This window comes from Paroedura picta, chromosome 1 (assembly GCF_049243985.1).
Source record: "Paroedura picta isolate Pp20150507F chromosome 1, Ppicta_v3.0, whole genome shotgun sequence".
NCBI lineage: Eukaryota > Metazoa > Chordata > Lepidosauria > Squamata > Gekkonidae > Paroedura > Paroedura picta.
In genome coordinates, this window is record NC_135369.1 from 76,127,527 (window position 1) to 76,150,651 (window position 23,125).

Sequence of the window (23,125 nt, forward strand, 5' to 3'; positions counted from 1 at the left end):
AAGGAATATAGTGTTTCTGCAAAAGAGATTATTCTGTATCTGCCCTCCAAGACTACCAAGGGTATGACTGAACATTTAGCCAAGGTAAAAGTTCTTCTGTATTTGTGGAACTCAATTGTCAGTAGGTAGGCAGCTGGTATTAGGGTATATCTTGAGGTTATCTTTCCCACTCACGAACCAATCTACCTTTAATAACCCCCCCCCCAATTGCACAATTTCATTTCTTGTTCTGCGTTAGGGTCACAGAGTGAACAAAAGAATACTTTGCAGAATCAAAGAGTTGAAAAGGGCCATACAGGCCATCTAATCCAACCCCCTGCTCAATGAATGATCAGCCTAAAGCATCCAGCCTGAAACATCCAATAGCCATAGAGCAATAAAGAAACCTCCATGAAACACTGAGCCTGAGGGCTTATTTATATGATAAAAACCACTGAGGAAGAAAACAACTTTAAAGACAGGCTATATTGAAAAAGAAAAAAATTGTGTTTATGTTTGTATATCATAGATATGAAGGCAATATCTACAAAATAAATTGGAATAATTATAACCAAAAAGATTACATTTTTGTACCAGCCAATTGGTTGGATTTTTCTAGTTTGGATTATTCCATTCAGCCAGCCCTCTTTTGTATGTATAAAGTATCTGTCCAGCCGCTGCTTGAAGACTGCCAGTGAGGGGGAGCTCACCACCTCCTTAGGCAGCCTATTCCACTGCTGAACTACTCTGACTGTGATTTCCCCCCCCCTGATAGCTAACTGGTACCATTCTACACATAGCTTAAGCCCATTATTGTGGGTCCTATTCTCTGCTGCCAACAGGAACACTTCCCTGCCTTCCAAATGACAACCTTTCAAATACTTAGATAGCAATCAACCACCTCTTCTCCAAGCTCTTAACTAATTTAATGTCTGCTGATAGAGGAGGACTCATTACATACGTGCCCTGCAGCAAGCATCAGAGATGTACTATCAACCACCTCCTGCCCCAGCAGCAGAGATCATTGTGCAATTGGGTCCAGGAAAGGCAATGGTATACTCTTTACAACTGGGTCTGGCCTGGTGGCAGCAACCACCAACTGAAACAGACTTTTCTTGGAGAAAGGCTGCTAGGCCAGAGTCAGCATAGTGTAATAGTTAAGAGCAATAGACTCTAATCTGGAGAACCAGATTTGATTCACCACTCCACTTCACCATGTGAAGCCAGCTGGGTGACCCTGAGCCAATGACAGTTCTCTCAGTATCTCTAAGCCCCACCTACCTTACAAAGCATCTGTTGTGTACCTTACTATTTGAAAGACAAGGCTTTTATCATATTAACTTTTTCAGGCATAGAGATGTCACCCATAAAAATGGATCTCTAGCTTTCCTAGGCCCAGGCTTAATTGTAATTGTACTAAATTCAGTAACCTTGCTAAAGATAAACAGGGGATATTTGATGAATTCTATATGCACTAAGTAGTGCAGAGTGGTAAGCGGCAAAAATGCTGTCTGAAGCTGTCTGTCCACGAGGTTGGGAGTTCGATCCCAGCAGCCAGCTCAAGGTTGACTCAGCCTTCCATCCTCTCGAGGTTGGTAAAATGAGTACCCAGCTTGCTGGGGGATAAAACGGTAATGACTGGGGAAGGCACTGGCAAGGCCACCCTGTATTGAGTCTGCCATGAAAACACTGGAGGGCGTCACCCCAAGGGTCAGATACGATCCGGAGCTTGCACAGGGGATACCTTTACATGCACTAAATTGAACTCAACAGAAGAAAGGCAGGATATACATTCTGCTTCCTTTTCTCTTTCCCACTCACAAACCAATCTACCTTTAATACCCCCCCCCCTAAATTTTCACCTTTATTTATTTGCTGGGTTTATATCCCGAGTTTGTCTCTAAAGGGGACCCAAACCAACTTACATCATTCTTCTTTCCTTCATTTTATCCTCACAACAGTAAGTTGAGACAGACCATTTTCACATGAGAAATTTGCCCTTGGACAGCCTCTCATTGTTTTTAGTGCTGTTTCCACATGACATCAGCAGCAACTCGGGGCTCTCCAGTTTGCCCTTGGGGAAGGTACTCACCTCCCAGAGGATCAATTAGGATGGGATCACACAATCCCTGATTGCCCCCCCTCTGTCTTCCAGCCGCACCTGTCTTCCAGGTGGCAGTCAGATAAGGTGGCCCCAGCCCGAGCAGCCCCTGCAGCCTCTCCAGGCCTTGGCCTTGAGTGGGTGGATGGGTGGGGAGGGAGGGAGGCAAGGAGCACCCGCCTGACCTCACCCCCACGCTGACTGGCCTCACTGCTGTGACAGGGCTGTTCAGGCAAGTGGCAGGAGAGTCAGGGAATGCCATACCGAGCTTGCCCCCACCGTGACCAGCCTCACCGCAGCCTTGCTCGGCTGTGGCAGGGCTGCCCAGGCGGGTGGTAGGGGAGGCAGGGAGCGCCCAGATGAGCTCGCCCCTGCCCCAACCAGCCTTGCAGGGCTTTGTGAGGTCATTTCTCAGCAGGGCTGCCTGTACATTGTTGTACTTTTAGTTTAAACCCATTACTGCATGTCTTTTCCTCTGCAGCCAATGGGAACAGCATCCTCCCCTCCTCCAAATGACAACCTTTCAAATACTTAAAGAGGGCTATCATGTCCCCTCTCAACCTCCTTTTCTCCAGGCTGAACATTCCCAAGTCCCTCAACCTATCTTCATAGGGCTTGGTCCCTTGGCCCCAGATCATCCTCGTCGCTCTCCTCTGTACCCTTTAAATTTTATCTACATCCTTCTTGAAGTGAGGCCTCCAGAACTGCTGTGACATCAGCTGTGACAAATAAACACATAAATAGCATACAACAATACAACATACAATTAAAATCCTTCTGAGGGGAGGCCACTATTCTGATGATGTTATTTGCTGGCCTCAACCTTGGGCCTGGTGGAACAAATGTAAGCAGTGGGACCCAGGCTCAAAAAGATTAAGACACAGCCAACAATGCAACTATGGCTGGGAAAGAGGAACCCAGTCTCATGAAGAATGCAGCATAGCCATTCCATTATAAATTCTTAAAAAATAACATTAACACATACATGAAGCACACTGTCTAGATGAAAACCCCAAGACCACTTTGCTGAGAGGCTTGAGGGGGACAGCAAAGCAAACAGTGGCTGTTTCCCATTGACATCTCCTTGAATCCAAACACAGTAAGCATGTGCAGTCATTCAATATTCCTGGTGAGAGCAGGAAAAAGAAAACTGGGAGTATTTGGCTTTGGACAGCCGCCAGGTGTTTTGCAGTCTGCTTGGGAGACGCAGTGTGTGAGCAGGAGCAGTCTGTAGGAGCAATGAAAATTTACTGAGACAGGTGGTGGAGTATCTCAGTGATTTTAAAAAAATTGCCCCAATGCCAGTTCTTAGATTGGCAGAATTAAGAAGATCCTGCCCTAGGCAGAAAAATGACTGAATAAACTGCTCCTGCAAAAAGGATTTACAGAGAGGAATATATCTTTGTTCTATGATCAGTGGTTCATGTGCCTTCACAAGATACAGGCACCAAGTAGATGATTGCTTTTAATCTGGCACCAGCAAACCTGTAGATGATTGCTTTTAATCTGGCACTATCAAAAGTCTTATCCAGTCTTCTCACCTCTATTTTGAGGCCTCCTAATCCTTCTACCTTTCATTTCATTAGCTTTGCTAGGCTATGGTTTAATGCTTCTTAAGCCAGGCAGTAAAATGACTTTCCCCCATAACTGATTAATTACTTTTTATGTGCGCTGAAGTCTATTAAAGAAAAAAAGGATGGCCTTTAAACCTCAGTTATATAATATGCTACTACCTGTACATAATGTACTATGAAATGTTCAGGCTTATTAACTCATTCTTTAAAAAAAATCACCATGCTTCCCATGTTTAGGCCAAAAATACTTAGATTGTTTTGAACACCTAAGTATTGAAATCCTCATGAATCTTATTAGCATATACATCTTTTATATTAACTACTGTTTATGAGTAAACCTTGAGACCTCTGGTGTCCTTTTAGCATTGTTCACAAATGGAAGTTGGCTCAGAAGCACGTTTCTGGAAATAAATTGGGGCAAACACTAAACAGCAGCATTCCTTAGTATTCAACCAAGTTGTTTTTCTGATACCTTAATTTTAAGTGACTTTGACAGGTTTCACTATTATGAGATTCAGGGTAACACTTCCATAGGTTGAGGGACTTGGGAATGTTCAGCCTGGAGAAAAGGAGGTTGAGAGGGGACATGAGTACAACAATATAGGCTAGATATCAGGAAAAAGATTTTCACAGTCAGAGTAGTCAGCAGTGGAATAGGCTGCCTAAGGAGGTGGTGAACTCCCCCTCACTGGCAGTCTTCAAGCAAAGGCTGGATACACACTTTTCTTGGATGCTTTGGACTGATCCTGCATTGAGCAGGGGGTTGGACTAGATGGCCTGTATGGCCCCTTCCAACTCTATGACTCTATGATTCTTTGAGGTGGAGTCTGTGCCTGACTCCACCACGTATGGGGGCCTCCTTAAGAGGCTGGGCATGTGCCAGGCAGTGGAGTCCCCTCAGGGGCGGGGGGATAACTCTCTGACAGGCCAGCTGGCTGGGAGTTGCTCCAATAAAGGCTGATGCCTATGGAACTTTTCCTAGGCTTTCCCTAGGCTTTCCCCTCCCAGGTTCCAGGAGTACTGATGAGTAGGTGGAACTTGATCTGGTGTCGCTCCGACCCCTCTTCTCCTGACCTGTAGACAGGCAGAGTTGGGGAGGAGGGATGGTCTGGATGTACCAAGGGTTTGCCTACACTCATTTACATGACAATAAGAACTGTAGCCAATTTTGCCAAAGACTATATACCTGTTTGTGTTCTCTGTATGCCCGATCACCCTGAAATAAAATTTATTAATTATTATTTTTGTACCTTTTACATTTACCAAGTGTCTTCTATCTGTTCAACTAGCAGGAGCACTTTCTCCTCCCCATCTCTTCTCATCACGTACTCACATTATCCCAACGAGAGCAAAGGAAGGCTAGCTGGAGATGACCTTGGAGTCAGGAGAGGGACTGGCATGGGCTACTTTTCTGGAAAGCCATTGACTCCAGGACAAATAGCTGCTATCTCAGTCCTTGCCAAAGACTCCACTCTGAACCATAGGATCCAGAATCAACTTACATAAATGATCATTTGGGGAAATCTCTACTCTAAGAAAAAGCTGCGTGTGTGTAATTAGAGTTGGCATCCGAAAAGAAATTCTGCCTTTGGGTATGCAACTCAGTCCCAAGACTTGAGTTTCGATGGAGCTGACAGTTCGATCCTGCAGTCAGTTTTGGTTGGCATGAACTTTACTAACAAACATCCACTTTACCTTTCATTTCCAAACCCCGAGGGGCCTGTTTGGAAAGAGAGTAGAGCTTCAGTGAGGCAACTCAGTATCAACAAGAGTTTTTCTGTGAGCTGGGGAACTTGCATTTGAGTTTGAGGGATTTGCTGGTTTGTGTTTTGGAGAAACTTGATTTCTTTAACTTTAACATTAAAGGTAGATTAATTTTAAAAAGGGATTTCATTTATTTCCATGGGAAGGAAATTTCTGGGTTTAATGTTTCTCTAACCAAATGAGATTAAATTCTCAGAGACATGTTGATTGCCAAATTGCAGTTTGAAAGGAGACAGTCCCCCTCTTTTATATAGAGAGAAGAGGGGCTGCTTTTGTACCTGGCCTTTTCACTACCCGAAGGAGTAGAAAGTGACTTAGAATCACTTACCCCTCCTACCTTTTGAAAGGTGAAGGCTATATGGGGGTTCTCTGCCTTCATTTCCATGTATGCCTCTGCCTTACACAGTGGGCAAACTGCCAATTGCCAGGGCTGGAAATGGAAGTAGTAGTGTTGGTTTTTATACTCTGCTTTTCACTACCCAAAGGAGTTTCAAAGTGGCTTACAATTGCTTTCCCTTTCTCTTCCCACAACAGACACCTTGTGAGGTAAATGAGGCTGAGGGACCTTGGAAAACTATGATGGGCCCTAGTGACCCATTTGCCTGCATGTAAAGGAGTGGGGAATCAAACTCAGTTTTCCAGACTATAGGCTGCCACTCTTAACCATGCTGGCTTTCCAGTTAAAAATTTCCCCTGCATATTGGGAATACTTGACAACAATGGAATGGTTACAGTCGTCTAATTAATTAATTAATTAGACAACTGTAACAACTAATTAATTAATATGCTACTCTCCCTTCCAGCTCCAGGTGGTTTACATAGAACATAGAGGAAGTAAATCATAATCCATGACATTGTGTAAAAAACAATAGTAGCAGTGGTTTCAACTGATGATAACAATTTCTAGAACATTTCCTGTAACATTTCCATAATGATTCCAGTGACAGCATTAACTTGTTAATTATGCTAACTATGATTCCCTAGATCTGTTCTGGATGCAATTCATGGGTAGGGGTTTTTTGGGGGCTCAGTAGATGCTGTTGTTTCAGTCAACCTCAACCCTGGTGGAATGAGCTCTCTGAAGTGATCAGGGCAGTGCCTGAACATCCATAGTTCCACATGGCCTGCAAAATTGAGCTCTTCCACCAGGTGGGGGCTAGGACAGAGAAACTGCATATTGATGACATCCTAGCCCAAACTTTTACCTACTGGAAAAGGCCAGGCTTATATGTATGTCACGAGGTTTTGTCCTTGGCCAGTTCTGCCCTCCTTCCAAGATAGCTTCCCGGCACTTTCAAAGAAAGAGGTGAAGGATTTGATTGCGTTCTCTGCCAGAAAGCATGGGCTGTTATGCCACTAAGGAGCAACCAATGAGTGTATTAGCTGCCCATCACTTGCTCCAGCGTGGTGTGATGGTAAAGAACAATTCAAGTGGGTAGCCATGTTGTTCTGAAGCAGCAGAACAAATCCAAATTGCTATTTTTTTCCTATTTATCTCTGCACTCTGTTAACCATTTTCATTATGCTGTATGTTAATTTATCCTCACATTTGGCCTATAAGTATGAACTGATTATTTCCATTCCATGACATTGTATCTGAGGAAACCTGCGTGTACCTGAAAACTCATAATGTGAATAAAACTTTGCTGGTCTTAAAGATTACATTGGACTCTAAACTGGTTAAAAGCAAGGGACTCAAATCTGAAGAACTGGGTTTGAATGTGGCCAGCTGTGACCTTGGGCTAGTCAGGAGATCAATCAGAGCTGTCTCAGCCCCACCTACCTCAGAGGGTGTTTGTTGTGGGGAGAAGGAAAGTGATTGTAAACTGCTTTGAGATTCCTTTGGGCAGTGAGAAGTAGAATATAAAAACCAACTCTTGTTCTATCATTTCCTGCCATGGCAATACACAGCTTGCCCACTTTGCAAGGTGGAAGGGTACTTGGAGGAGAGGGCATGTCTTGCTCCACTATGCTAAGCATTTAGGTGTTTAAAGCCATGGCTTTTCATTGCTTATCTATTTGCCTCTACCTCTCTGAAAACTGAGATGGAAAATTACTTTGGTGAGGGGTTCCTGAGGATTTTATTCTGATTGATTGGGATAAAAATGTTACATGTATTATGGTTACCCATTGAAATCAATACAAATGTCAATAAGGCTACTGAACACATCCCACAATGAGCCACAGCATGTGGATGATTGAGAACTCACAGATCTGATTTAGCAGTTCCTGACTTACAGAAGTATACATCTATCCAGCCTCTGTTTAAAAATTTTCAGAGATGGAGAACCCACCACCACCCACGGAAGCCTGTTCCACTGATAAACCGCTCTATCTGTTAGGAACTTCTTCCTGATGTTTAGATGGAATTTCTTTTGAATTAATTACATCCTATTGGTTTTGGTCCGTCCCTCTGGGGCAAGAGAGAACAACTCTGCTCCATCCTCTATATGGCAGCCTTTTAAATACTTGAAGATGGTTGTCAGATCCCCTTTTACCCTGATGCATACCCAATGTAGGTTACATCCTTTTCTTCTTCTCAATTTTATCTTTACAAGAACCCCATGAGGTAGGTTAGGCTGAGAGTTTGTGATGGGCTCAAGGGCAGTGAGCAAACATTTGTGCTAGAGTTGGGATTTGAATCTGGATCTCTCAGCTCCCAGTCCAACACTCAGATTATCCTTATCCATGGTTCCTCTATATATTTGTGAAACAGCCTGGGAGGTGGAACGTGTCCGGCTGTCCAAGTTGGAATAGGGCACTGCTGGCTGCACCCTGATTGGTCCTGCCCCTACAGCTCCTGCCCTCCCTCCCTGGATGCTAGCCACATTCCTCTCAGACACGCCAGAGACAGAGAGACACACAGAGCCCTGCCAGACTGAATACGAGCCCTCTTTCCCTCCTATCGCTCCTGCTGTGAGGGAGGCACAGAGAGACACAGAGAGAGCTGCCCCAAGCTGCTGACAGAGACACAGAGAGAACCGCCCCCGCTGTGACAGAGGGAGAGAGAGACAGACAGAGAGAGCTGCCCCTAATATATCTATTATATTAGATAAGACTGAAAAGTTAGAAAAGCAAATATTTCATGTTCTCTGTGTGTCCGTTGTGTCCCCTGGCCCTCTGCATGTGTGCCCATTCTCTCTGCCTCTGCCACATGATTTAATGAAAAAATATTATTCTATTCCTGGAAATAGCAAGCCAAGTGACATGGTTTGGATCTGGGTCATTTGGATAGACGAATGGAATTATTTTCAGGAGCCCAGCAGCCTTGGAACTGTCTGTGAATTTGGGGGGGGGGTGCATAGAGAAAGAGAGGGAATAGAATCATTTATGATGTATGTTGTAGAAGCTGTTCAGCTTCTGAAAGGGCAGAGCTGTGAGGTATCAGGCAGCTACAGATTTTAGGTTCATATGCTTACAATTGAAAGAATGGCTTCTTTGTCTGACTTTGATAATTAAAATCAAGATTAATGTGTTTCTAGCCTGATCAGTGGCAGCCACATTTGGAACATAAATATAAATGTAAATGTCCTACGAATTAATCCAGATAATAAAATGAAAATGGAAAGATTTATTGGCGCTGTAGAAGCAAGAAACATGCATTTAATTTCCATTATTATTTATTTTTTAAAAATGAGATATTTCCTCATAAGATAGGTTTGTATGAAATCAAGTTAAATTTAAAGTGGCTGAATATATGGAGCGTTATGATTGTAATTAATTGCATTTCTAATGTTCAGTGCAGATAGTATGGATTTATTACAATTTAGCAGCGAATGAGGATACACAGGATATTTCAGATGTAAAATCACCCCATTCACTCATCATTTTAAAATATTTTCTTTAACTCTCGTAATAAAGAAGAAGAAGAAGAAGAAGAAGAGTTGGTTCTTATATGCCGCTTTTCCCTACCCGAAGGAGGCTCAAAGCGGCTTACAGTCGCCTTCCCATTCCTCTCCCCACAACAGACACCCTGTGGGGTGGGTGAGGCTGAGAGAGCCCTGATATCACTGCCCGGTCAGAACAGTTTTATCAGTGCCGTGGCGAGCCCAAGGTCACCCAGCTGGCTGCATGTGGGGGAGTGCAGAATCGAACCTGGCATGCCAGATTAGAAGTCCGCACTCCTAACCACTACACCAAACTGGCGCACTCCTAACCACTACACCAAACTTTCAAAATGATTTGAAAGTCTGTGGCTGCAAATGTACACACACTTATTTGGGAATTAAGTAAGGATGAATCAACTATCACAAAAAAGATATTTGAAGACTGACCTTACCCTGTTTACAGTGCCAGTTTCTTCTCAAGCTGAAGATCTCATATGACTAAGAGCACTTATTTAGTCACAATCTTAATACTGCATCTCCCCCAGTGACAGAAATCAGAGTGGTGCCTGGCGCTGAAACCTCCTGCTGATACCCCTCCCTACTCTGCCTGCTACCATTCTACTGACCAATGTGAAAAGAGACATTAATTGCTGGTCAGGCTATGGATCAATCCGCCCAGCCTCAAGTTGTCACAAGACATGGTTGGTTCATAGAGAGTTTTATCAGCCAATCAGATGAGGGTGGTAGGCTAATTTATGTAGCTGTAATCTCTCACCTTGAAACTCAAATTCTTTGGCCACCTCATGAGAAAGAAGGACTCCCTGGAGAAGAGCCTAATGCTGGGAGCGATTGAGGACAAAAGAAGAAGGGTATGCTCTTATAAGACACCAGATGAATATCTAGAACTGCCCATCTTCAAAATTGCCAGCTTATGGGAGTAAGCACTGATGTATATAAGTTATGTACTCAGTTTAAACAAATAAATAAACTAGCTGAACCCATGCTTTGTATCATTTGGGGGGAGGGTGTTTCAGGGCAAAAAAAAACCCTCCACCAGTATGATAGAGTTATGTCACTTCAACAGAAAACCAGAAGTGATAAAACTCCACTCTAGGACTTGGTGGAAATTCCAGAGTGGTGCGATGTCACTTCTGAAGTGATGTAACACTGTTGCACTGATGGTGCCCCCTCATGCCCTTGGCCCCTAGAAAAGTAGTTATTGTTGCCACAAATTTGCTGTTAGTGTTCTTTGGACTTGTACTACAAATTCTTCATCTCCTCTTGCACTGTTTCCCTGTAACTATAAAAGAGTGCAACTTTGCTTAAGATGACATACTTAATTAACAAGAACACAATCGACATTGACAGTAAGGCAAGCAAAATGAGCAAAGCTGGAGATAAACATGTTTATGAATGCTCCTGCATGTCAAAAACTCTCAGCAAGCAAAAAACTAGCACACTAGTGAGAAAGACTCCAGCTCAGCCTCCTTCCTGTTGTGCTGCTTCCTCCCCCCCTGTAGGTTACTTTATCAGTGTCATGAAAATAGTCTGCAATAATACTGTACATACTGTACATCCTGTCATCAGAGAACGGTACCACCTAGTTCCTGCCTCATTCAGCTGAATGTCTAGGTAAAGCTGGGAAGTATCATACTGGGAATCTTGATCAAATGGATCCCATACATTCTTTTTGATATGAATTATTGGCCTTAACATACAAAGTGACCATACCAATACAGAGTTAAAGAAAAAAAAATGGTAGAGCAGAAAAAGAATTGTTGTTTTACGTGAAGATACCTGTGTGCTGGACATATGATACTGAACAGAGGGCTGCAAGGAGCTCTTCCACCAGGCATTTGGTTGAGGCCCGTAAGTTATCAGGGCCCTCCTCTGTAACCCTCTCCCACCCTGGGCTGAGAAGAGAGCAGAACTGTTGTGTCAGGGAACCTGGCAACTATAGGGTAGTGGTTCATTTTAATGGTTTTTAACTGTTATTAATTATTTTATAATTGTTTATGTTGTAAACTGCCCTGGGACAGATGTGCTGAGTGGGTGCAGTGTAGAAGTTGCGTGAATAAATATATAAAAAGTAGAAGACATTGAGTTGCAATAACAAGGGGCAATATGTAAAATAAACTTTGCAGTGTACTATAATACTATCCCTCACATAAGCAATCCCCTGGGCTGATCAAATATAATGCTTCAGAATGATGTTCTGAACATTTCTGTTTTGCACATTCTTCAAAACGATAGAAACACAAGGGTCTTTCCGATAGTCTCAGGTAGGCTGTTCCATAATGTGGGAACCTCCACTAAGAATGCTGGGAGCAGACAGCAGCCAATTCTGACTGTTTGCAGGGTGGCACTTTCAGAAACTTTTGTGCAGATAAGCATGGCTGTTGTGGCAGAATATAGCTGGAGAGCCAGTCCTGTCAGTATGTGGGTCTACTGCCACATACTTTGTTGTAGTGGTTGCTAGTGCCTTAAATTGCAATCAACAAGTTATTGGTAACCAGTTTCCTGTCTCCAGTTTGGGAATTATATGCTCATTCTGGTTAGTTCTCAATAGTAGCAAGGTCCTGGTGTTCTGTACTAACAAGAGTTTCCAGGCCGTATTTAAGGATAGATCCATGTGGCATGCATTAGAATAGTCTAGCTTTGATGTAACAGTAGCACGGATCCATAGAGATAAACCAGCTGGCTCGTGGCATAGGGCCACCTTCTGAACTAACTGAAGTTGACAGAATGATCTTTTAAATTTTTTGCAACTGCATTAGTTTGCTTTTCTAACAATAAAGCTGGATCCAGTATTACCCCAAAGTGTTTCACTGAGTTAGTGAGTGTCAACCAGACCCAATCAGAAGTGGGAAGCAACAAGGACTTCAGGAGTTCAGCCTTCTCAGTCAACATGACTTCCATTTTGCCAGGATTCAGTTTCAGCTTGTTTACCCATAGCCATGTAACCACAATTGTCAGGCACTGGTTCAGGATCTCTACAGCATCACCAGGCAATATGGATAGAGAAATGCAGAGCTGGGCATTCCCTCAAGTCAGATCTCACCCTGAAGACAACTGGTCCCCATGCTATTCAATCACTATATAAAGCCCTTAGGAGAATGCATCTGTGGTTTAGAAACTGGAAGAGGTCACCAACAGCATGCTCAAGCAAAAATTGGGGTATTTTTCTCATGCTGGGTCTTTTATATTTTAAGTTGAACTTCTGTTTCTGTTTGATAGAACACCAGACATGCTTTATCTCTTGACACAAGCACATGGAGACAATGGGAATTATTTGCCAAATTTCACCAGGCTTCAGTAGGCTGTACAGTGCTTTGTGATTTGGAGCTGATTAATTAAAATAAACAGCAGAGCTGACAAGGCAAAATTTGTGTGTGTATGTGTAAAGGGAGGGCAGGAGCAGGGATTTAGAAGAGGTTCATTTTGCCTAAGCTTTGAATCCCTCTGATAACAAGGGGCAACTTTATCTTCTTTCTTTCTACAACTAAGAGATGTGAAAGATGTAGATACCTTCTTTTATAGAAAGGCCAACACATTTGTTGTGTTTTTAAAACTACCAAGGGATATAGGAGCTGTCAATAATAGCTTACAAACTGTTATATGGGGTTGAGTGAAGTGGAAGACAGGCAATCCATGGAGGAGGGGGAAAGTTCAACTAACTTTCACAAGACCTGACAAAATGTCTCACAAGACTGAATAAAAATAAATGCAGAAAACCTATTGGCCTGGAAAACACACCATTAATGTTGTCAGTTTCCCATAGGAGGATGAAAAGGCTAATCTCTTTGGATTTATTTAGCCCTTTCATTAGGTCATGTTAGAGATTGTGTTCATTTTTTTAATGGCTAATTCACCATTACTTTGGGTTAGATAAAAGAAAAATTTTGAAAGATAATAAACATTCATATTTCAGAAGACAGGCCTTCATCTCCACTGTGCAGAACATTCTCCATGATTTCTCTTTGAGGGGTTTACATCTGGTCCAATTGACCATAATGGAATTTTGAATGTTGGCATATCTTTTTCAGCTGACAGTGCTCCTCTGGTTTCAGGGAATGTGTTAGACTTCCACATTTGTGCAGTAGCAAAAACAGACCTTCTTTGCAGTGAGTTTCAAAGTATTCCAAGTAATTTAAATGTGCTTATATCTATTTATTTAATTATTTTCAATTATGGCTTGCCTTTCTCCCTGACAGCCAAGGTGGATTGCACCATCAAAAGCAATGCAGTGGATGGCCTAATACATGCAAACAACAATAGAACAAAATTAGAGAGCAAATCACAAAAACAGTATAATACATATAGCAAGCAATGCAACAAATATGGATTTGCAAAATTAGAATGCAATGCAATATAACAGTATAAGGTATACAATGAACAAAGTTGCGCTAGTAGCAATTACAGCCCTGAGAACAGCCATATTCTAAAAGCCATGGTGATTTCTGTCTGCTTTCAGTGTACAGGCAAGTTGGAACCTTTATGCACACATGGCAGATATGCCTAGAAAACAAAGGGTTTTAGAGGGAGATTACAAATGTAAGGGAAAGTATTACATTATATCCATTGTTGTTGTTTTTCTAATACAGGCAAAAGTTATAAGTAGCAAGACAAGAGCCAATTGTCTTGGCTACCAGTTTTTCTGTTCAGTCTTGGACAATTTCCCTCCTCACTGTAGTCAACAGGGCTTTCTTTCCTGTGGGTCCCGGGACAGTTTCTATTCATGTAGGTCCCTAAAAGGGCCCTTTCCCCTCTTTTGCCAGCAGAGAAGCTGGCCTAATCTAGTCCATTATATGTTGAGTCCTGGAAACAGAGTTAAAAAGGCAAAAACTAAAGAATGGTTGAATAAAGTCTCATAAAGAAATCCGTACTGTTATGTAAAAAGAGCACAAGCAAAAGACACAGGCATTTCTTCAAAGAACTCACTGAATTTCATAAATGAGAATTATACATTAAGAAGGCATTTTTTAAATATCCACAATAAAATTAAAAAATTAAAACCATTTGGAACAGAAAGACACAAGAAACAAAAAAGTGAAGTGAAAATATTGTGGTTATGACATCAGTTGATAAATGCCAATTTATCATATCATAAAAGTTCCTTATTCATGTTCTAATATGTCCAGATAATAAACTAGATAAGTCAGGGTAAAAATATTCCATGCAACACTTTTGCCTTGTTTTGTGAAAATATTTCTCTTTGGAGTTAGAGGCTTATATACAACAAACAACAAGCAGGATTCCTCTTGCAGAGGAGAATTTTTCTGCTCCTCTCTGATGCAAAGGAACAGGACTCGGCACAAGGCAGAGTTCTGCAGTGGGCAAGAATCAGCATACCCTTTCCCCTTCGGCTGACAGGAATGAGCCATTAGATGCAACCCAGGACTTTCGTTACAAATGTGTGCACACCCCCCCCCCTCCCAGGAAGTTAAACATAAAGAAAGGAATAGAAACTGTTCTTTTAAGAAATCAGATTCTACATAATAATGTGTCATGGAGAGGCACATCTGAGAACTTAGGAAAAGGCAAGCCACTTTACGGCAAACCCTTTGTAAGCTCATCTGCGGGAGAGAAGGTATAGTCACCCAGGTAGTCAAAGCTTTCCTATTATTTCTCTGGTAATTTCTGCAAATAAAACAAATCAAGCAGCCCACAGACACGTTTTCACAATACTGACTGAGGATTTACCACTTACACTTCTAGAACACCCTCACAAAGAATCCAGAGAATAGATCAGCAACTCATAACAATATTCACACATTCAGAACCATGCAGGGTAACTCTCTCACACACGTACTATACGTTCTTCCCATTTCATTACCCCATGAACAGGGTCAAGCAGAAACATTGCATCCTCACAGGACTAACAAAAACAGCCACATTGGAACTAACTCCAGTTTTACCCCTTTCACCAAAAGAAAAATCTCAGCAGAAGAGCAGAAAACACAATAGTGAGTTCTCATACCCATACCCACATTGGGAGACTGTCATTCATACAAACTACATAAACTACATACACTACATATACTTCTACTTCTCTCATTACCAGGGTCAAGTTTCAGCAGTGCGCCCACTCAGGACTAACAAATATCCACATCAAGACTGATTGCAGACCTACCACTTGCAGCAACAGACAAATTTCACCAAGAATCCAGAGAAGACAACATTGGCTCCTAACAAAAGTGGTCACATAACCAGACCAGCACACACACAATGAAACATAAACAAGGCCAACTCTAACCAAAATCCCTAGAATGCAACAAATGGTGCACTTTCAGCCACACATATCACTAAGCCCAAATGAGATTAGACAGAACAGGAAATCAGTGTGGCAAAATGTTGAAAGGCAGGCTATGACAAGGAACACCATAGCCAGCTGCCTGCAGACAAAATCAAAGTGAGTGGACAACCAACATCTCCATGAACGACAACAAAACAGTTTCAAATAACTAACCAAATTCAGGCAGAGGCCCTATGCATGCATGCAGTCCATGACAAAAAGGCACAAAACCTGACCCTAGAAAAAAGACACATCATAACCAACACAAGACAGAGAAAGATAAGAATGGCAAGATGACACACCAGACAAAAACCAACACAGGCATCAAAAACACAATGCAGAAGATGCTGTCAATCTCCAGAGAGTATAAGACAATACCCCAAAAATGGCCTTACAAATCACAAATGCACACAATGCAGTGCTGCAACTCTCCTGTGGCCCCAAGACCAAGATTTGTAAGTACTGCTACTTCATTGATGGATCAGGAGGCACAGGAAAAACTTAACTCTATAAAACTCTACTGAACACATTCCAAAGTATGAGAGGAATAGTGTTACCAGTAGCATCAACAGGAATTGTAGCAAGCCTCCTAGAGCCAGGTTGGTGTGGTTTAGAGCCGCAGCTTCTAATCTGGTGAGCTGGGTTTGTGCATTTGAGCCTCAGTACCTTTCTTTGGCTAGTGGCCAGCTGGCTGCTCTCCATTAGGTAGTGCAACATATATTGGTGAATCCACTTTTTGGGATTCACCAACTAGTGCTTTTAAATGGAGGGTGTAGCCAGCCAGATGCTGCCCAGATGCTGGATGTTGTTGATGTCATGTGGAGGGGCTGAAATATAACGTCTAATTAAGGTAAGTGTGACACTATATTTAAAGGGTGCAGAAATGCCCCAACTCTTCTTCTAGAAGGTTGGAAAAATTGCTACACCCTATTCAAACTGGTACCACCACTAACAGAAAGAACAACATCAAACATTACACAAGACTCAGCAGAGGCCAGAATATGTGCAACAACAGCAGTAATATGGGATGAGGCCACTATGGCAGCAGGAACAGTGCTTACAGCTGTTTACCGCATATGTAATAAGATAATGTCATCAAACAAGCCTTTTGGAGGAGAACTTCTCATTCTAGGGGTAGACTTCCCACCAACAAACACTCCCCATCATCAAACATTGATGGAGTAGGGGGTATAATAATATTTTCTTAATTATTGTTCTGTAAAGAGGCTTGGTGTACCAGACTGTTTCGTAAGAGAAGGCCCAGATGCTTGTTCTTGACTGTATTTTGAAATGTTACCAAGGCTGATATGTTCTGTTCTCAAGGCTGATGCAATTGTTTATATTAACAAGAGAACTTTTGTAACCTTTTCCTGGTGACTTAGCATAATGGCAATGGGCTGGTCCTGTGGGATATGCAAGGGGGTGGAGACCCCAGGTTATTGGTTTGACCCAAAAAGCATCATCTTTCCCTGCCTTCAATGGAATATTATAAAGTCTCATGCAATCCTTTGTTCTGCACACGGGCTCTTTTGGGACCAACCCTCCCGTGTCATTTTGTTCTTCTGCAGTTGAATAAAATTATAAAAGGTTTTCCAGTCTAGTGGTCACTCTATTTGGGTACTGCACACTAGGCAAACAATCCTAAAAGGCCCAGACCAGGCCCTGGTTTCTGGAGAGTAATGGGTAAATGGTTGCTTAATAGGAGTATAATACAGTGTCTCATGAGAATTGCAAAGAGATAGGACCTAAACAGTTTATTTAATGTTCACCCTTTTTGATCTCAGCTGCTGAACAGACCTCAAGCAGAGATGATTAGTGATCAAAAATCCCCAATTCTCAACCCCTGGTGAACCACCATCTGTGGCTCACGTACTCCTGCGCAGGCCTAATGTATGCTAGTATAGCACAACATTAATTCTCTCACATAGATGCACACATGCTAACAACAACTAGTGTTAGGTGAGAACCAGTGTGGTATAGTGGTTAGAATACCATGCTGAGCTCTGGAAGATTCCAAGTTTGAAACCCCACTCTGCCACAGAAGCTTGCTCAGTGAGAGAGAGAGAGAGAGAGAGAGAGAGAGAGAGAGAGAGAGAGAGAGAGAGAGAGAGAGAGAGAGAGAGATATCTACTGCAATACAGCTCCAAGCTAGCTACAAAAACCACACAGCTTACAAAACCACAATCTCGCAAATCATGGCAATATACAAATGTCCAACAATAAAAACATAAATCAAACATTTAAAACATTATAAAACTATAAAAACATGTTACGTAAGGCAAATTTCCAAGAACAGTTTTGTTCCACTTCGCATGTTATGGCACAGTATTTGGCTATTTGTTTGATAACCTCTATTTCCCCCAGAGAGAAGGCTCTTAATTTCCCTGTCCTCAGAATCACCAGGAATCTTGGGCAAGAGGGGGGTAATGATTTCAGGTATCTGAAAAAGACATGCTTGAGGGTCTCCAGTTCCCTGCTTCCACATATACAGATTCTCTCAACTTTTGGAGTTCTTTTTATAGCGTCCCTCAAGCAAAGCAGAGCACCTCACAAGAGTAAATGTGGTTCTTAATCTCCAGAAAGGACAGATAACCTGCTGGTTTCTGAATATATCAGTTTTCTAAGGGGGCCATGAACTTGGGCTATCTTGACAGAAGCTTGCTCGGTGACCTTAGTCATACACTCCCAACCTAATCCAATTCACAGGGTTGTTATAGGGATAAAATGGAGGGTAGGAGAACAATGAGTACCTCTTTTGGGTCCACACTGAAGAGAAAGGCAAAGGAAAACTGCAGAAAAATTTATTTATTTATTTATTGCTCATATTTCTATACTGCCTTACAACATTTCATAACATTAACAGCATTAACCACATTCACTTCTAACCTTATCATGTAGGTGGGTTGATAAATAAAGTGGTAGAGAGAAATTCACAGCACAATACTGCCATCTCACATGTTGAAGGATGAGACGTGACAGTCCATGCATCATGGTCATCGTTGCATCATGGTCAAATTGCATAATGTAATGTCAAGTAATGCATTAAGGATAGTACTGGTAGCTAATAAAGTGATAATTGTGATGAAGTTGCCTGAAAGGTACAGCAATATGCATCTTGTTGCTGGAAAGCCTTTTAAGAACATAGGAAAAACATTATTGGATCACCTCAGTTCTCCACCGAGTTCAGCATCCTGTGTCCCACAGCAGCCAACCAAATGCTCTATAAGCCAGGGATGGTGGTCACAGGCTCTCCCTATTATTGTCCGACAGGTTCCTTCATATGCAAAGTAGCTCATCCCAACTAGGAATGAAAAAGAAATCCCGATTTTGACAAACTGTAAAGCATTTTAAAGTAGAAGATGGAATATCTGAAGAAAGAAACTGTTTTTAGTTTTTTTTTCAAGCAGTGTTGCAATGCGTTTTGAACATCACCAAGTACAGAACAGGTTATTCTGTGCTCTTAATATATAGCTCCTTTGATTTATCAGGCCCTTTCCTTGTCTATATGAAAGAACATGTAACTTGATTTGCTAGCTGTCTCAGTGTATGCGGTTGTTTTTTTAAAACAAGACTTTTATTTGCTGTTCTTCCTCTGTTTATTTAGTGGATACATAAAGACTTTATTTCCACTATCTCCCCTAGCTGAAAATGTGTTGTTTTGGTAATAAAACAGACTGTTTGTCAGAAGGAGGAGAGGAGGAGGAGTGTAGATGTGTCAGACAAGAATTTTCCTTAGAATCCCGTCACCCTTCCTGTTTATTTCTAGAACTTCAGAATCCACAGGAAGTATGGCAATTAGAATGCCAAGAGGAAATGCCTGAACATTTAGTAGGTTGACAGGGAGTGTATGAGAGTCTGTGTGGCTAGCTAAGGTATTTTCATGATACTTTTAATGCATTTTCCAACACTTCTACTGAAAAAATTCATTAAAGGCCGGATGTGAGGCTGACGAACATGAGCTTCTAAGGGAGATGGTACAGGGTGGCTGTTTTGTTTTTACATGATTTGCTTTCAAGGGTAAGGTCTTCTGGGGTAGCAATAAGGTTCTTTTTTCAGTCAATGAAACAGTACAACATCTGCCCTCACAAACACTATATCCAGCCAGTCAGGGGAATTTCACACTTTTCTGTTGCTGTGCATTTTTGCCCCTCTGTCTCCCATAGTAAACACTGTTTACCACACTCATGTTTTACATGTTTAGCTGTATACTATTTTTTTAGGTGTACACTTCAATGATATATGAAATAGAACATTTAATTATGAGTGGCCATGTACTGTATATACTTGCATATAAGCTGAGTTTTCCAGCACTGTTTTTAGCGCTTAAAGGCGGCTGGGTACTTACCCAAGCCGCAGTTGACGCGGTGGGCGGGCGAGCGAGGGAGGACGCGACGGGCGACTGGCGGCGTGCGTGCGGACGCACGCGCGCACCCTTGTGCGCTGCGTGGGGCGGGGCTGCGAGCGCGGGCCTATTTAAGGGGCCTCGTGCTCGTGGCTCGCCCCTTTTCGCCCGCAGCCGAGCAAGCGCGACTCGGCTGTGCTGCTCGCAGCACTACATTGGGACTACGGAGCTTCGGCCCGCCTCAAGCGTCTTTTGCGGCAAGAGTGATGCCGCAAAGGCAGGGCAGCAGGCGGGCTTCAGGCCCGCGGTGGCAAGGCCACCCCCGGGCGGGAGGGAGACCGGGATGAGGATCCCCCAAGGGGGAGGGAGCCGGCCCTTCGGCAGGGCAGTGGACGGTCCAGCGCGGCAAGGGCGAGGGCCGCGTGGGCGTCGGTCTTGCCCGCAGCGACTCGGGCCACATCGGGCCGGGCGTGCGAGCCACATGGCCTGCTCCAACAGGCGGATGCCCTTGGGGCACCGGAGCAAGCAGCCCCAGTGCCAATGGGTGGGCTCGGGGATCAGCCCGGCATCCCCAGATGGGGCCGGAACGGAGCCCAATCGGGCAGCAGCGCCCGGGGCGGGGGAGGGAGGTCACGGAGGAGTCCGTCGGTGGCCTGTAGGGGCAGGCCCCGGACTCGGGCGGCGGCCCGCACGGACCCACGTCATGAGGCCCTGACCCCTATGTGGGTGCGGTGGGGCGTGGGAGTGCGAGAACACGGGCCTCTGGGAGGAAGGCACGCCAGCCCAGGCCCCTCTTCTGGTGGCCGCAGGGCCTCACATTCCCAGCCTGGCTACAGGGCTGGCAGTCCAGGTGAAGGGCCAAGCACACCTGATAGCAGCACATCGGCATATTGGAAGGGGTATGCCCGGGCGGTAGCTCAGTTCTCGGGCATGCATGCTCCTTTGGGAGAGGACAGTGTTACCGGCACTGTGGATGATAGTTCCTGGGGTGAGAGTTCTACCACCTTAGACACTGAGAGGTCGGGGGGCCCTCCAAGATGGAAGAGGAAGAGGAAGTCGGGCCATAAGAAGCGTTGCAGGGCACGCTGCTCTTTTTCTTCCGGTGAGTCAACCTCTAGTGCAGAGGGTGACGGTGCTCATAAGGAGGGCAGGTACTGGCTGGATGGCGCTTTTGTGCCAGGCCTGCCTGATTGGCTTCACAGGCGTAGGGCCGAGGCCAGGCGCCGACTGGAGAGGGCAGGGGCTGAGGGGTTGCCCACTGAGCCCCCTGGCAGGTATAGGGACACGGAGGCTCCTCCAGGGATCCAGTTGTCCCGCAAACTGTGTGAAACGGCCCTGGATGGGTACTTCATGGATCTGTATGCCTTCGTGCGAGTTGGGCATACAGTTGGTGATACAGGGAAGTCTAGTTGGGGAGTTGGGAATACAGGGAAGTCTTGGGATAAACACAACAAGGACCTGCCCCGGTGCGAGCGCAATTTTGCCAATTGGCTCCGGGGTTACGTTGAATATCTTGCCCTCATCTCAGCGGCTTACCCCGAGAGAGGATGGCATTTAGCCAAACATTTGTCCCGTGTGTTGGAGGCAAAGGAGGCAGCAGGCGAGGAGGCTGAATTAGAGTATGACCAGGTTTTCAGGGAGCGAGCTTCCTACAACGTGAAGGTGGGCCCTAATGTACGCTCAACCAGGGATCGAGAACGTAGATTCCCAGCTTTCAGAAAAGGGTCTGGCCTCCCGTGCTGGGATTATAACCGGAAAACCTGTAAGAGGCCTCAGTGCCGGTATAACCATGTGTGAGAAATATGCGGGGGAGGCCATGCTGGCCAATCTTGTACAAAACCTACCGGGAGCCAGCAGCCCTTTCGAGGGGCCCGGTTTTCCACTCGGAAGGATGGGGGACCGGGTACGGGAGGAGCTTCCGCCACAGCCTAACTTGCCAGTGAGCCCAACCAGTGGCATCGGGGGCCTAGCCCCGACCCCGGTACAGGTGAGTGCCCTACGCCCCTGGTTGGATAGGTATCCGGACAGGGTGGCGGCTGCCTACCTAAGGGACGGTTTTGAACAAGGTTTTCGCATTCCCTTTGAGGGTGAGCGGGTGGCCACTGACAGTGGGAACCTGCGTTCTGCCAGGGATCTCCCACACATTGTGGCTGCTAAGATTGAAAAGGAGTGCCACGCTGGCAGGGTTGCGGGCCCCTTCCACCATCCTCCGATTAATAATTTGCGGGTCTCACCGCTGGGAGTGGTTCCTAAGAAGACTCCTGGGCAATACAGGCTGATCCATCACCTGTCTTACCCGGCAGGATCGTCAGTGAACGACTGCATACCGGCGGAGCTTTATACGGTCCGGTATGTGTCGTTTGACCAGGCGGTGGCCATGGTTAGGACCTGCGGGAAACGGGCTTTGATGGCAAAATGCGACATTCAGTCAGCATTTCGCCTATTGCCGGTACATCCCGAGGATTATTGCCTTTTGGGCTTTAAATTTGCAGGGCAGTGGTATGTCGATAAAGCTATGCCCATGGGTTGCTCCGTGGCATGCGCTGCCTTTGAAAAATTTAGTACTTTCCTGGAATGGGCGGTGCAGGTCCTGGGGCGATTTCGGGAGTCCGCCCATTACTTTGTTGACTTTTTGCTGGCGGGGCCCGCGGGGTCGGGGATCTGTGCTTCCCGCTTGAGAACATTCCAAAAATTGGCCGAGGGCCTGGGGGTGCCGTTAGCACATGAGAAAACGGAGGGCCCGGCAACCCAGCTCACCTTTTTGGGTGTGGAGTTAGACACAGTGAGTGGAACTTCCCACCTTCCCCAGGAAAAGCTGGGCACTTTAGGGGCCTTGATTCAGGACATGCTGGGCAGACCGAAGTGCATGTTGAGGGAGCTGCAGGTGCTTTTGGGGCACCTCAATTTCGCTTGCCGGGCCATTGCCCCGGGCCGGGCCTTCTGCGCACGTTTTACGTGGGCCACGGCGGGCATCAGGGCATCACATCACCACATCCGTTTGACACACGAGCTCAAGGAGGACTTGCGGGTGTGGCAAGTCTTTCTTAGCAATTTCAATGGTGTGTCCATATGGCAGGACAGGCTTGATCTCTATGATGCATTGCAGGTTCAATCCGATGCAGCAGGTGGCCATGGGTTTGGGGTTTACTATGACCCCAATTGGTGCTATGCGCAATGGCCAGCCCACTGGGGGGGAGGTGGTCCGTAGGGACCTAACTTTCTTGGAACTCTTCCCCATCCTGG